A 13,794-nucleotide genomic window follows, 5' to 3' on the forward strand; every position below is an offset into this window, starting at 1 on the left:
CTTTATTTGACTCATGAACGTTTGGACCTTAAGGGATAATGCATGTGTTCATTTCTCTGCTTAAACGTGTGCTTGAGAACTCGTTCTCACGTTGCAAGCACGCTTTTGTTAACGTGACCGGTAAAGTCTGCCAATAAGCTATAAATAGAGGCCAGCCAGGAACTCCCCACTTGACTTAATTGAACTTGGACCTGCGGTGAGCGGAGTTCCATTTTTTTTTACCGTGTGGCACAAAGACGGTGTTTCCAGCGTGAGACATTCAGGATTGTCACGTCAGAAGAAGTTGGCTCCAACACGGGACTTCAAAGAAAAGCTAAGTCCCAAGTACTCGGAAAGAAATGTGATGCTTTTGTTTTGTTTTTTATTTTGGTCACAAGTTACCCTTGACACTTCAGAAAGGTTAACAAGGCTTTAGGTCACGTTTCTTTAGAAAGATGATATCGGTATATACATTGAATTCAATCTGGTCAAGTGCACAATACTTTTGTTGTTTTTTTAATATATTGTTTGCATTATCATTACGAGCGGATGTCAAATTCTTGTATTGCTAGAAGCTGTTTAAGAGCATGATTCAAGGATTATTCAAAAGGTGATTTAAAAGAAAACTTCCACCTGATCCTGTGCCAGAAATTCCAGAGTTGATTACTGTATACAAAAGTAAAGTGTGAATTTCAAGATAAGACATTTACAATCTTAAGGCTGACATTTCCGTTTTGGTATTCGTAAGATTCACTTAATCTTTGTTTTTAGAGGTAAACATATTGATAAATCATTACGCAGGAAGTGCACATAGGATGCATGAAGTTTTCTATCACATTGGAAAACAGAGCATAACAAGACAGGTGATTAGAAAAATAGTCCAAGGTTTAAAAATAGAAAACATTAACGATCGATAAAAAGACATTGAGGTAATTTGTTTTTTTCCTTTTAGTAACAGTTACGAGTAGACAGAAGTAGACGATTCAGAACACACCATCCTGGCCCAGCCCAGACAGCAGAATTAGACTGGATCTCTTCTCTCTGTTTCTTTCTCATCCCACAACCCCTTCCATCCCTTGGATATTTGCAAGGATCACTGTTACAATAATCATTGTTTTCTAAGAAATATACAGAGGGGGTTGGGATATAGTCATCGCCCATATCGACTTCCTGGATTCAGATGATTTATGAGATCATACCAACATATTACAGCTTGCTGCATGCTCCACAACCTGGTTATACGGAAATAAATGCCTCTCATACAAGACGACGGACACCTGCAGTTGCCAGCAAGGGAGGATCCAGGGCTGGGACATGATGACAGTGGTGATGAAGAGGATGGCATAGATTTGAGACAACAGTTTATCCACAAATATTTCACATGAGTGTAAGTATGCAATGAGAGGTGGTAACTACCCCCGATTGTTTGTTGTAGCATTGCTGATGGGCAATGTGTATGTATGCTTGTGAGAGTCTTATACTTGTCCTGAGTTTTTCTGTCAGATGTGTTTTTTAAATGGGCATGTTAACATGTACAAAGTTATCGTGTAACCCAGCTAGTATCCACACTGTAAATTATGTGCTTAAGATGACATAGTTTGAAAAATTAAACTACCTTAATCCTGTGTTCATGACTCTCTTCTACGTTTCTTCTTACCAGGGTACTTTGCCATGTCAACTGCAGAGTTGTGACCTCACCAGACCCATGATGACATACTCCAACACTGAATAGTTGTGAAAATCCCTGGCACACACATCCTTCTGTACTGATAGCCATTTTTTTTACTTGCAAGCATTTTGTTACTGTGTGATGTGATTTGACTTTGGGTTGAAGTGCAAGGCTGATTCAGGAGAATAAACATGTGTTCCACATTGAGGTGTGCCTTGTCTGCACTCACACATCCAAATATTATTCTAAAAAAAAACATAATCCATGATGATCTGGTTTGCTGACAATGACTGTTGTTTGTGCTTGCAAATGGTGATATATCTTTCGACCGTAGACTTAAATTAAATCAGTACCATGTACTATGGGTTGTGTGATAACCTGGTTGTGCCTATCTATCATGCTGTGGCAGGGTACATTTACTCACAAGACAATAGTTAACATTTCTAAAGTGATTTCTTATCCAATGTTGTTGACACTTTCTTCTTTGTGATTTTGTACGTTACTTCAATCTGTACATTTGGGATTCAAAGTCACTACATGCGCAAGTATTTTATTTTGTGCAAAGTGATTTATTTTAGTGCATGAACTATTGATTACAAACCACACAATGGGGGAGTGCTCAACAAAAAATAAAAAACAAAGTGCAGAGTTTGTAGAGGAAGTCTTCAAAAGTAAATCCACAGTTATTTGAGTTCAAAGTCCAACTTAGACTCTCCAGCTAATGTGGAACAGTTCAATGACAGTCAACGAAGTGAACGCTTAGCCCACAATGGAGGATATATGGAGCAGTGTGTCACTTCCTAGGGGTGATGCATACCTATCTGTCTCGCAAGGATTCTTCTTTGGATGACCCTTTTTACATTTTTCGGGGGGACCCTCAGGTGCAGGCAGCGGCGGTGCTGGGGGCTCTCCATCAGAGTCCACATCCTTTCCTGTGGCTTGTGCAGATGTTGATGCACTGAATGTTGTAGGCACACAAGGAGGTGTGGATATGTTGTTAGCAATCTGGTGGAGGCAGGTGACAATGTCCCTGTGCACCGCAGTCATGTTAGCAATTTTGCTCATGAACATGTCCAGCTTTTCATTTTGGGCTGCCTGCTGCTGTTCAATGTTCCTGAGGATCCGGACGACCTGACCAAAATCTCCTTTGCAACCCTCACAGGTGTGGAGGGTTCTGGAGATGTTTGGGTGCTCCTCATCATCAGCACCAGCTGCATGACTGCCCCAGTCCCCATGGCCCCTTCCACCCCTCCTACCCACCCGAGCAGGACCAGTTGTTGGTGGCAGTCACAGCTGTCGGTTGTGTCCCGGGCTGCTATGTCTGTGAGGGTAGGGGTCAGCTGGATATTGTCAGTTGAGGTGGGAGCGGTCGCAGAAGATCCTGATTTAGCTGCTGCTGGTGCTGTGGGGTGAACCAAACCTGATGGGCCAGGTCATTCCTCATCGTTCGACGATGGTTGAGAGACATCTACGCTGGAGAGCTGCGGATCGACCAGAGTCTGCGACTGACTGTCCTGGTTGGTTTCAGTGGTATTCCCAGCTCACCTTGTGGGTACATAAATGACACAATGATTGTTGTGAATGTCCACTGCCCCTCAAATCATACCCATTACTTATGCTACTGAACTTAATGGTGAGTTTATGTAGGTAGATTGGCCTCCTTCATCCATGATGCTGGCCTATGTTTTTTAAGTACAAAGTATTTCGGACAAAATGTGGTTTGATGGACATATCCACCTATGTGCATAAATGGACATGTTTTATTTAGTTGACAATACTTGTCCAAAGACACCCTGTGAATTCTACAGGTGGGTTGGTGTTATTCACATCTTTACTTCCACAGTGATATATGTATTCTTTCTCTCCCAATGTAGGTATTGTTGAGACCTGTATACTGGGCTTAGTGCATGTCTTTAACGGTCACATTCACATTGGTGTGGCTCCCTACACACTCACAGTCTCCTAACCTTCCCAGATATTTTTGGGAATGGTGTGAGTGAGTGACTCTTGTTCTCATCTCATTATGCACATGTGAATGGCTGTGAGTAGCAAAATGTGTGACTGCTTAGCTTTGTGCCTACAAAGATCATGAATTAGGTACATTGACTCCATAGTCAGATGAGTTCACAAACTCTGCTTTCTCCCATTTTGTGGCAAAGAACTTTGATAAACTGAGGTTTGTGTGCTTATGCTCTAATCGCGAAACTTATACCCCCCTCCTACCCAGCCCCACCAGGCCACCAGGAAGAGTGTTGTCCAGGCAATGTTGGTAAGTGTACTTTAAAGATATTTGTCATTGGTGGTTGGTGCTTGTAGCACAGAGGCAAATATGGTAGTTGTGATAGGTTCAGACATCAGTCCCCAGTGTCTACCATCTTGCTAGTACACATGAACTCACTGTGAGGTAGACATAGCCCCCGATTAAGTGGTTGTGCTGTATGTGTGGAGGAATGTTTTCTGTTATTTCAACTCCCATCTGGTCCAGTCCTACATACACATTCCCACCCAGCCCATCCATTCAACCTTGAAACATGCTTTTCTATCAGTGAGTGGCACTGTACTTTCAAGATGTCTGACACCAGGGAAAGGTGTCTACCTTTAGACCACCTCCCATCTGTGCCTTGTGCTCCTCACACCAGTCCTCCGTGTCAGCCATTGTGCCAGTACACTTATACTGACTCTCAGGAGAGTGGAGACCCAGGTGGGCTTTTTGGGATGGGTGGGAATGTGTGTGTGGCCCAGGCATGGGGTAGTTTATTGATGACAAATAGTCCTCCTCCCACCCAGCACTGCTAACTCCTCTGTGCCTATGCATACCTCAAAGTGAGGGTCAGTGGACCAGCAAGTTAGCTGACACTGCTACATGGTGTTGAAGTTGAAAGCAACTCCCATCAGGGCCTTGTGCTCCCAACACCATTCACGAGTGTCAGACATCTTGCTGGTACATTTCCCCTCACTCTTATTCAAACAGAAACCCAAGGCTGCTTTTTGTGATTGGTGTTACAAGTGTGTGTATGGCATTGTCTGATGGGATTTTGAATAATGGCAGCCATTCCTCCCCCCACATGGCACATCCACTTCATCTGTGCTTATGGGTAACTGACAGTGAGTGGAGAATGGACTAGCAAAGTGGCTAAGAATGGAGACTGGTCTTTGGAGCACAAGGCCATGATGGTAGTTGTGCTCAATTCAGACACCAGGGATCACTGTGAGCCATCTTGCTAGTACACATTCCCACACTGTCAGGTAGCCTTAGGCCCAGATGAGCTATTCGCGTTGTGTGGGAGGAGGAGTGTTTTCACTGACTCCATCTCCCATCAGGCCCTGCCCTACATACACCTTCCCGCCTACCGCAAACAAGCCAACAGGACTTAGGCTTACCTCACAGTGTGTCAGAGTGTACCCGCAGGATGCCTGACACTGGACACTAGTGTCTGACTTTACAACAAGTCAACTCATGGCCTTGTGCTCCAAACATAAGTCCCAAATGTCAGCCATTTTGTCAGTACATTGCCACTTGCTCTCAGGTAAGCAGTGTCCCAGGTAAGCTATTTGTGATGGGTAGGAAGGTGTTGGGAGGCCAGAGCCTGCTGGGAGATGTAGTCAGGGCAAACACTTCTCCTCCCAACTAGCACAATCAGCTCATCTGGGCCAGTGGCTTCCCGACTGTGAATGGAAGTGTACTAACAAGATAGCTGACACAAATGCATGATGTTTGGTGCACAGGGCCTTGATGAGAGTTGGCTTAAAGTTTGACACCATGCACCAGTGTCAGCCACCTTGCCAGTACACCTCCCCTCACAGTGAGGTAAACATAGGCACAGAGGAGTTAGCAGGGCTGGGTGTGAGGATGAGTATTTGTAGTATCTACAACTCCCATCAGACCTGTGCCCACACCCACCTTCAGAGTCATCCCAACCAACCTACCTGTGACTCAACTTTCCTGAGAGTGAGTGAAAATGTCTGGCAAGATAGCTGATGCTGGTGACTGGTGTTTGGAGCACAACGACTTGCTGTGAGTTTGTAAGAAGTATGGTCATGGAAGGAATTTAATAAATGTTCATTTTCATTGCAGGTGTGTTTTTGCCAATGTGCCATACACATCACATGGTCATTTACTCTAAATTTTCAAACTTCGAAAACCGTCATTTGTATCACTGCATCCTTGACAGTGATGTCTATAGCGGTGTAATTGGTAACTTTGTTTGAATGTGGAATAGGTACTTACCAGACTCTGGTGCTTCTGTGAGTGCATAGACGCTCTCTGGTGGAAAATGCTACGCAAACAAATGATGGACAGGCAGTTTGGGCTGGACTTTTCCCATTTGGTACAGGGTCAAGACCGATTTGCATATGGCTGTGTTCAAACTGGAATGGCATGGTGAGCAAATAAACGATGGATTTAGGCCCAGATCTCTGTACTGGGGTGAATGTATGACATTGTTCTGCATTCTGTCTTCATTCATTGTTTTTGCATTTGTCACCCCGAACGGGAGGGGTATGCCCAGACATGGGTCCCATGCTCTCCATGCCACTGGAGTCAAGCTATCTTGGCTCAAGAGGGGTGAAACCCCGAAACTGGTCCTAGGATGCTTGTTTCCAGTCTAGGGAGGACCTGGCCTGGCAGTTCGGGCTGGATTGTTCCCATTGGGTACAGGGTCAAGACTGATTTAAATGTGGCTGGGTTCAAACTGGAATGGCATAATGAGCAACATAATGATGGATTTAGGCCCAGATCTCTATACTGGGGTAAATGTATGACATTGTTCTGCATACTGTCCATCAATTGTTGTTTTTGCTCCGGTGGAAGAATGGCACGCACCTTCTCCTCCCAGACAGTGAAGTGCATAGTTGTGCAGGAGGGCCAATGCCTGTCTGCTGGCTTTGCGCGTGTTCCCTGGCCAGCAGTTAGTTGACTATCCTTCGCACATTATATTACCTACTCCTGATATCATCCATTGTGCGCAGGGCAGGTGGTCTTTTGGACTTGGTTCCAGAATAACTGTGGCTCTAGTCTGACTATTTTATCTACAACACTTCCAACTCCTTCTTTGTGAACCTTGGCTTCTTCCTTTAGCCATAGTGGGGGTAGGTGTGAAGGTGAAGGTGAGGGTGAGTGTGAAGACTAGAGTGAGTGTGAATAAGAAAAAGAGTGTGTTTGTGAGAATTGTTTTAACCCAGAAAATGTGGGCAAGTTGTGTGATGGGTGCCGTGTGAGTGTATGATGCAGAGAGCAGGGAATATGTGGCAAATCCTGTGACCTCTCAGCAGTTCGGTTAGAGCAAAGGATCATGGTCATGTTGTTGACCCTTTATATAGGTGGATTGGTGGGTGTGGCTAATATTTTACATTTCTTTCTTTGAATTTGGCATGTGTAGTGATGTTAAATGATGATCGGGTCACGTAGGTTCTTGTAGAAAGATGTATTTATTAATTAGGTTGACATGAGGTGGTAGTTCATATATAAGATAAGATGGTAAGAATAATCCTTAGTAAATTCCTTAGTAAATCCCATAATAAATCCCCACCAGGAGCTGTCACCAGTCAGTTCAGTCCTCAGCTCCTAACTGACACTAGCATCAGAACATAACATTCCAAACTGTGATAACATTCCAAATGATGACATATGTGAAACAACTAGAAAGCCAACACTACACATCTTCCCCTTTTACACATTTAAAAATTGCAACCAAAAACTAAGATGTTAAAGAGCAATTACACAAAATAATAGGATACAGAAAGGAGGTACGTAGAAATAGGAGAAGAAGATAATTAAGTAACAATGAAGAAAAAGAGAAGGTGAATTATAGAAAAAGAAAAATTACAGTAACATCTAAGAGGTGGAAAATCAAGCAAGATCAAAATAAAGAAGAATCAACAAAGAAAAATCAAGTAAGATTAGAAGCAAGAAGAATCAACAGAGAAAATCAAACAAGATAGAACTAAGAAGAATCAACAAAAACCAAATGGAAATACAAAAGACAACACATCTTCTCCCTAAAGGAAAAGAAGAAAACGATAATAAGAATATGGACACCGAACACAAAATTCACGGAATCAGCAAACACACCAATTGGCCAGACTGGCGTAATTGTGAAACAATGAACCGAGTAGTGAAAGGTAGAACCAAGTAAAGCACAAATATGAGAAAGTTAAAATTAAAAAAAAATGCTCTTACATGAAAACAATTCGAAATCCCAGAATCATAGGAAGAAAAGGTGAACATTAACATCCAACAAGAGCATGAACAGAAGAAAGGTTGCCAGCAAGAATTATTAATTCTGAATGAAACTTGTAAAAACAGTTAGAAACAGGCATAATAAACATAAAACAGAGCTACTCGCATATAACACTGAGGAAAAGTAGCCAGAAAAAATACTAGGTAGAGAAAAACTGGCATAATAATCTTTCAACAATATCACATGCATATAACCCTGAAGAAAAGTTGCCAGAAAGAATAATTAATTCTGAAAGATACCTGTAAAAGCAAGCAAAAAACTGGCATAGTAATCACAAAACAGATTTACGTGCATGTGACACTAAAAACTTTCAAGTAATAAATGAATAATGACAATTCATGTAACGTACGTCTGAGCACATAAAAAGTCCTGAAAACCTTTGCGCAAAGGAGAAAATCATCATAACAATCATAGAGCTCATATAAAATCATAATATAAGGATTAGTACACTGAACCTTTAAAACTGACATCAGCAATCAATTAATAAACCGGTAAATGTAGACAATATGAGTCCACTAATAAGAAGAACAGAGCAATTTCATTTAAATATACTGTATACCAGAAATAACATTAAAGAAGAAGAATAGAAAACACAGAATATTCACTAGTACTTTGCACAGCACTAAGGGCCAGATGTAGGTCGCCAATTACCGGTCGGTAACGGCCGAAAATCAGTAAGATCGGCCGTTACCGACCGGTAACCATGAAATGAGATGTAGGAGCCCAATATTTACCGAATCGGAAAACACGAGTCGGAATAATACCGACTCGGTAAATATGAGTCGGAATAATACCGACTCGGTAAATATGAATCGGTAAATTACCGAGGCGGAATCTACCGAATTCTAATACACCGAATTCTTATTTTCCGAATCGGTAAATAAGAAACGGTAAAAACAGGCCATGGAGATGTAGGAAAGCCCCAAAATACCGATTTTGCAGAAAATCGGTATTTATGAGTCGGTATTTACCATGGATTGAATGCAGGTGGTAACCAGGGGAGGGCCATAAAAAGAGACCCAAAATGCACCTCTGGAACCATAATGGCGGCTTTTTACGTCATAGCAAGACGGCAAAGACTACAGGCAGCAGAAGAGAGAGAATGGCAAAGAAAGGAACAAGTGTACAGGCAGAGGATAACACTGTTCCAACTGACAGAGCCTGAAATACTCCAGAGGTACAGGCTACATCCCCAAACCATTGAGGACTTGATCAGGGACCTACACCCACTCCTGGAGCACCCAACACCCAGGGCCCACGCCATCCCACCCCATGTCCTGCTAGGTAATTCACATTGACACACCATGACACTCACAGCAGATCTACGTCTCATGTACATGCAATTAATGTCATTCTTACTCCCCCCTAGGCGACAGTGCATACGCCCTGCGGTCCTTTGTGCTCACTCCCTACCTCAACCCATCCACCAGGAGTGAAAGGCGATACAATGTGGCTCACAGATCTACATGAAACGTTGTGGAGCGCACATTTGGACTCCTTAAGAGCAGGTTTCGCTGCCTCCACAAGAGTGGAGGGGCACGGCAGTACACCCCAATCATCTGCTGCAAGATCATAGCGACATGTGCCATGTTACATAATCTCGCAATAAAGGAAGGCACAGAGGTGGAGATCGCACATCATGAGGACATTGATGACGACACAGAGGAGGCAGAGCCCCATGCTACGGTGGCAGCAGCAGCTACAGATGGGAGACTGAGATGGGAAGAGGTTACACAGCAATATTTCTGAGTGAGTAATGAGACACAGGCAGGCAAAGTAATTTGTGTAAGTAGTTTAATTTTCACTACGCTACTGCATTGATAGCACACATTGGGCATACAATATCAAACAGTCCATGACTGTGTTGTCACGGTTAACACCACCGTGACTTCTTCCTCGGGTGGAGGGCAAAGTCATTGTTTGTGGCCACTGACCACAGGGCGAGACTGCTGTGGCTGTGAGTCAATGTTCTCAGTGTGGCCTGTCTCACTTTCCCGACGCCTGTTGCTCCAACGTAAGTCTTGCACAGGAGTGCTTGCACCACTCCTGCTGGTGGACCCCTCACTTTCCAACACACAAGTGTCGCCTCCAGTGCCAGTCTGTTGAGCGAGCACAAGCTCCATTGCAGAGGTCATCCTGGCCATTCCTTCAGATAAATTGTTGCAGCACTGCACTATGGCATCCTGCATCACCACTGACCGTCTGCACAGCACGGTGGTAGCAGTAGCAAGCGTGTTCAGGGCTTTTGTCTGCTGCCGCACATCCACACGAGCCTTGCGTCTCTCTAAATGGTCCCTGTCCAACTTGTCTCACAGGACAGTCATGCACTGTGTAATGTCAGAAATGCCAGACGCCATTGACTGCATGCTCTCTGCCATTTCCCCTATGCCCTTGCCTACTGCATCAAGCTTCTTGTTTGTTGTGCGTGCCTGCCTCTGAACCCCCATCATCGCTTTTGCCTGCAGGCGCTGAACTTTGACCATGATGGCCTCCAGTCCGCAGAAGACACCCTGAACCTGACGCACATCCTCTGCCTCCCGTGGCCTTCGCCCTCGGACACTGGCCCGCGTAACTCTGGGAGTGGGCAGCTGTTCGGTGTTGCCTGTTTCCTGTGTGTCACCCTCCACCTCCTCCTCCTCAGATGTTTCAAGTATTCTGCGAGGGGGCACATCACGGCACCTTGCCCTTCCCAGCAGGGGGGATGGTGTTGTGGGGGTGGGTGAATGTTCAGCCGCTCCTGTCTCCTGACTCCCGAATAAGAGAGGGGACTGTGGATGTGGTGATGTAGGCTCCTCTGGTGACAGGGCTGCCTGCTCTTGGTCCTTCCCTCCGTGTGATGTGCTTGGTCCTGCTCCTTCCCTCCTCTTCTCTCTATCCTCTGCTGTGCTGCGCATTGACTCTCCTGTGGACAGACATGGACATTGTGCCAGTGGAGTTGTTCACCTGTGTCTCATGATAAAACACACTTCTATTGCACCTTTGCCTGTCTCTCATTTGCCTATGCTAGTTTTCTGTTGCTCCCCTTGCTGCAATGCATGCTGACTGCTCTGAGGTATCTACACATGACTACATTTCCCAGGATGCATTGCAGGACATTAGTTAAACCTGTTCTGGAGTCTGATTTGGGCACACAGAGTGTGTGAGGTGAATAGGTAAATGGGTAAATGACAATGTACTTGCATCTTACCTTGTTTCTTTGCGCCTCTTGCTGAGCTGTCAGCGTCCCCGATGCCCTGGATGCATTCCTGCTCAAGGGTGGATGCCACCATCTCCTCGATGTCGCTGAGTCTTGGGGCTCGGTTTCTTCCTCCCCCTGTCACATCACTTTCCTTGCGTTGGGCAGCAAGTTTCTTCTTTGTGATTATGCGGATGTCATACCACCGTTTTTTCAGATCTTCAAGGTCACGGTGGGTGACACCAATGGCATTTACCTTGCCTTGTATTTCCATCCAGGTGCTGCGCTTGATGGATTCTGCTACATGCAGAGATAGCTTCCCAAATATTTTGCTGTAATTGCTTGCCACCTCTGATACAAGCACCTGCAGTTCTTCCTGGCTGAACTTCTGCTTCTTTTTGTGCTCTGCAGCATCCCTCTGTGCCTCCTGACTCTCCATGGCGCTGTGTTGGTTAGCTCAGGGAAGCCTGCTCCACACACTGTCCTCCTGCTCTCCTGACTGTTGGTTTCTGCACCTGCATGGGCGTGGCCAGTCCCAGGTACTGGGGAGGGGTGCTTGGATCTGATTGGTTAGTTCCCCAGTGGATTTGGATTTGGGTGTGGTTGGAGTTCCTGATTGGTTCACAGGCTCACATGTTTGTCAGTTTCAAATTACCGATTCGGATTTTACCGAATCGGTAATTACCGAGTCAGTTTTTACCGACTCGGTATTTTCCCATTCGGTACTACCCATTCATTCCTATGGGCCATGGACCCGTTGGTGTGATTGGGTTTTACCGATTCGGATTTTACCGAGTAGGTAAATTCCGACTCGGTAAATACCGATATCGGATACCGACTGATTCCGAATCGGTAATTTTTACCGATTTTTTATCTACATCTCATTTTCCGATTCTGAAATACCGATTAGGTATGACTCGGTATTTTAGAATCGGTAAATAAGATTTACCTACATCTGGCCCTTAACATCAAGTGTACTAGAATATTAAATGGAGAACGAAATCTCAGAGCAAGTGGTAATGTCAAAAGAAAACAATAAATTAAAATAAATAAAGTTGTCACCGTTGACTATCTGCATCAATAATAAGAGAAAATGGTATAGCTGTGCGTTGTAATGACTGAAGTTATGATCGTAAACCTTTTGCATCAATTGTAAGAAGGTGCATCATGAAGAAGAAATGCATTCGGTGTGCGAATCACTGCTGAGGACTCGCAACAAAAACACAGCAGAATAACAAATAATGAAGTTGTAGAAATGACACAACACGTTAACTATTTAAAATACTGAACTTGCTGTAAAATATAAATACATTTCATGGTGTGCATGTCACCGAAAACATGCGCAGCGTTGCAGTAGTTTCACTGATAAAAAAAACAGAAGAGAATCAACAGAACAGTACCTGCTTTGAAATACGATGTGCAGCAAAGGAAATCCAAAGTTGGAATTGAGGAGAAAAGGGCACTGAAACCGCAGAAATCTTTAATATGAAGGAAGCACGTTAGAAAGCTTCATAAGACAGCGTTATTAAAACAGAACAAATGAAAACGTGGTTGGCTTAAGGATGGTTGAAGTAATTGGAAGACTAATTCTTGAAGTAAAGGTAGTTTATTCACAAGAGGAAACAGCTTGTACAACCACCAAGAAAGGAGAGGCAGATAGGACTGAGCAACTCCCACATATAGAATGTAGAACACATATGATAACATAACAATTCTAATGATGTAACCTAAAAGGGATATTACACACCTTCCCCCTTAAAAAAAAAAAATGATCAATGAATGAAATCACACAATTTAACAGAAGTATATTTAACACGGGAACTCTTCCTTAAGGTAATATCACTGGATTGCACATTCAATTTATCCACACTGCAATTAGCAGCAGAAGCATTGGGAACACTTTCTTGAACCGAATCATCACACACGACATCAGAACTTAAAGACTCTTGTCCCAAAGAATCTAAACAGTTAGAAAAAGTCTCATTAATAATTCAAGTAGAGCTTTCTAAATCACCACCAAAAGTGTCCATAAGAGCTGGATAAAAATTGCTATTCGAATCAGATGAAGAAGGTTGAGGACTTATTTTAGCGTCATAAGCTCTGCATAAAGAAACCCTACGAAAGTTCCAGACTTTGCCTCCATCAACCCTGACAGCTCTGCTGAAAATCTCAATAACTCTACAAGGATCAGACCATTTATTCCACTTAGAATTAGAAGATCTACCAAATTTGACTCTTACAAAGTCACCCACTTTAATTCTTGATCTATGATCATTTAAACGACCAGAGAAACCCCTCATCTTATCCTGATATCTCAAAACCTTATCTCTAACCTTGGAAGGATCAATAGAAGACTCACAGGGAATTTTCAATTTCATCCACCAAGGTAACAACTTCGAACCAGGTTTCCTAACTTTTAACAACTCAAACGGAGATATACCCGTAACTGAATTAGGAGAAGTACGGTAAGACAACAGAGACACACGAAGAGTTTTCTTCCAATCCAACTTGCTTTTAACAGCGAATTGAATGGATTCTTTAATAACTCTATTGAAGCGTTCCGTTTGACCATTTGCCTGAGGATTGTAATTAGACACCCTTTTGTGAACTACACCGCACCTAACAAGGAAAGAAGAAAACTCGCTACTAACAAATTGTGGACCATTATCCGATACCAATTCAGCTGGAATGCCCTCACGACAAAATATTTCATCAAGAAACTCAACAACCTG

The sequence above is a fragment of the Lissotriton helveticus genome, chromosome 5_1, assembly GCF_964261635.1.
Source record: "Lissotriton helveticus chromosome 5_1, aLisHel1.1, whole genome shotgun sequence".
Taxonomy (NCBI): Eukaryota; Metazoa; Chordata; class Amphibia; order Caudata; family Salamandridae; genus Lissotriton; species Lissotriton helveticus.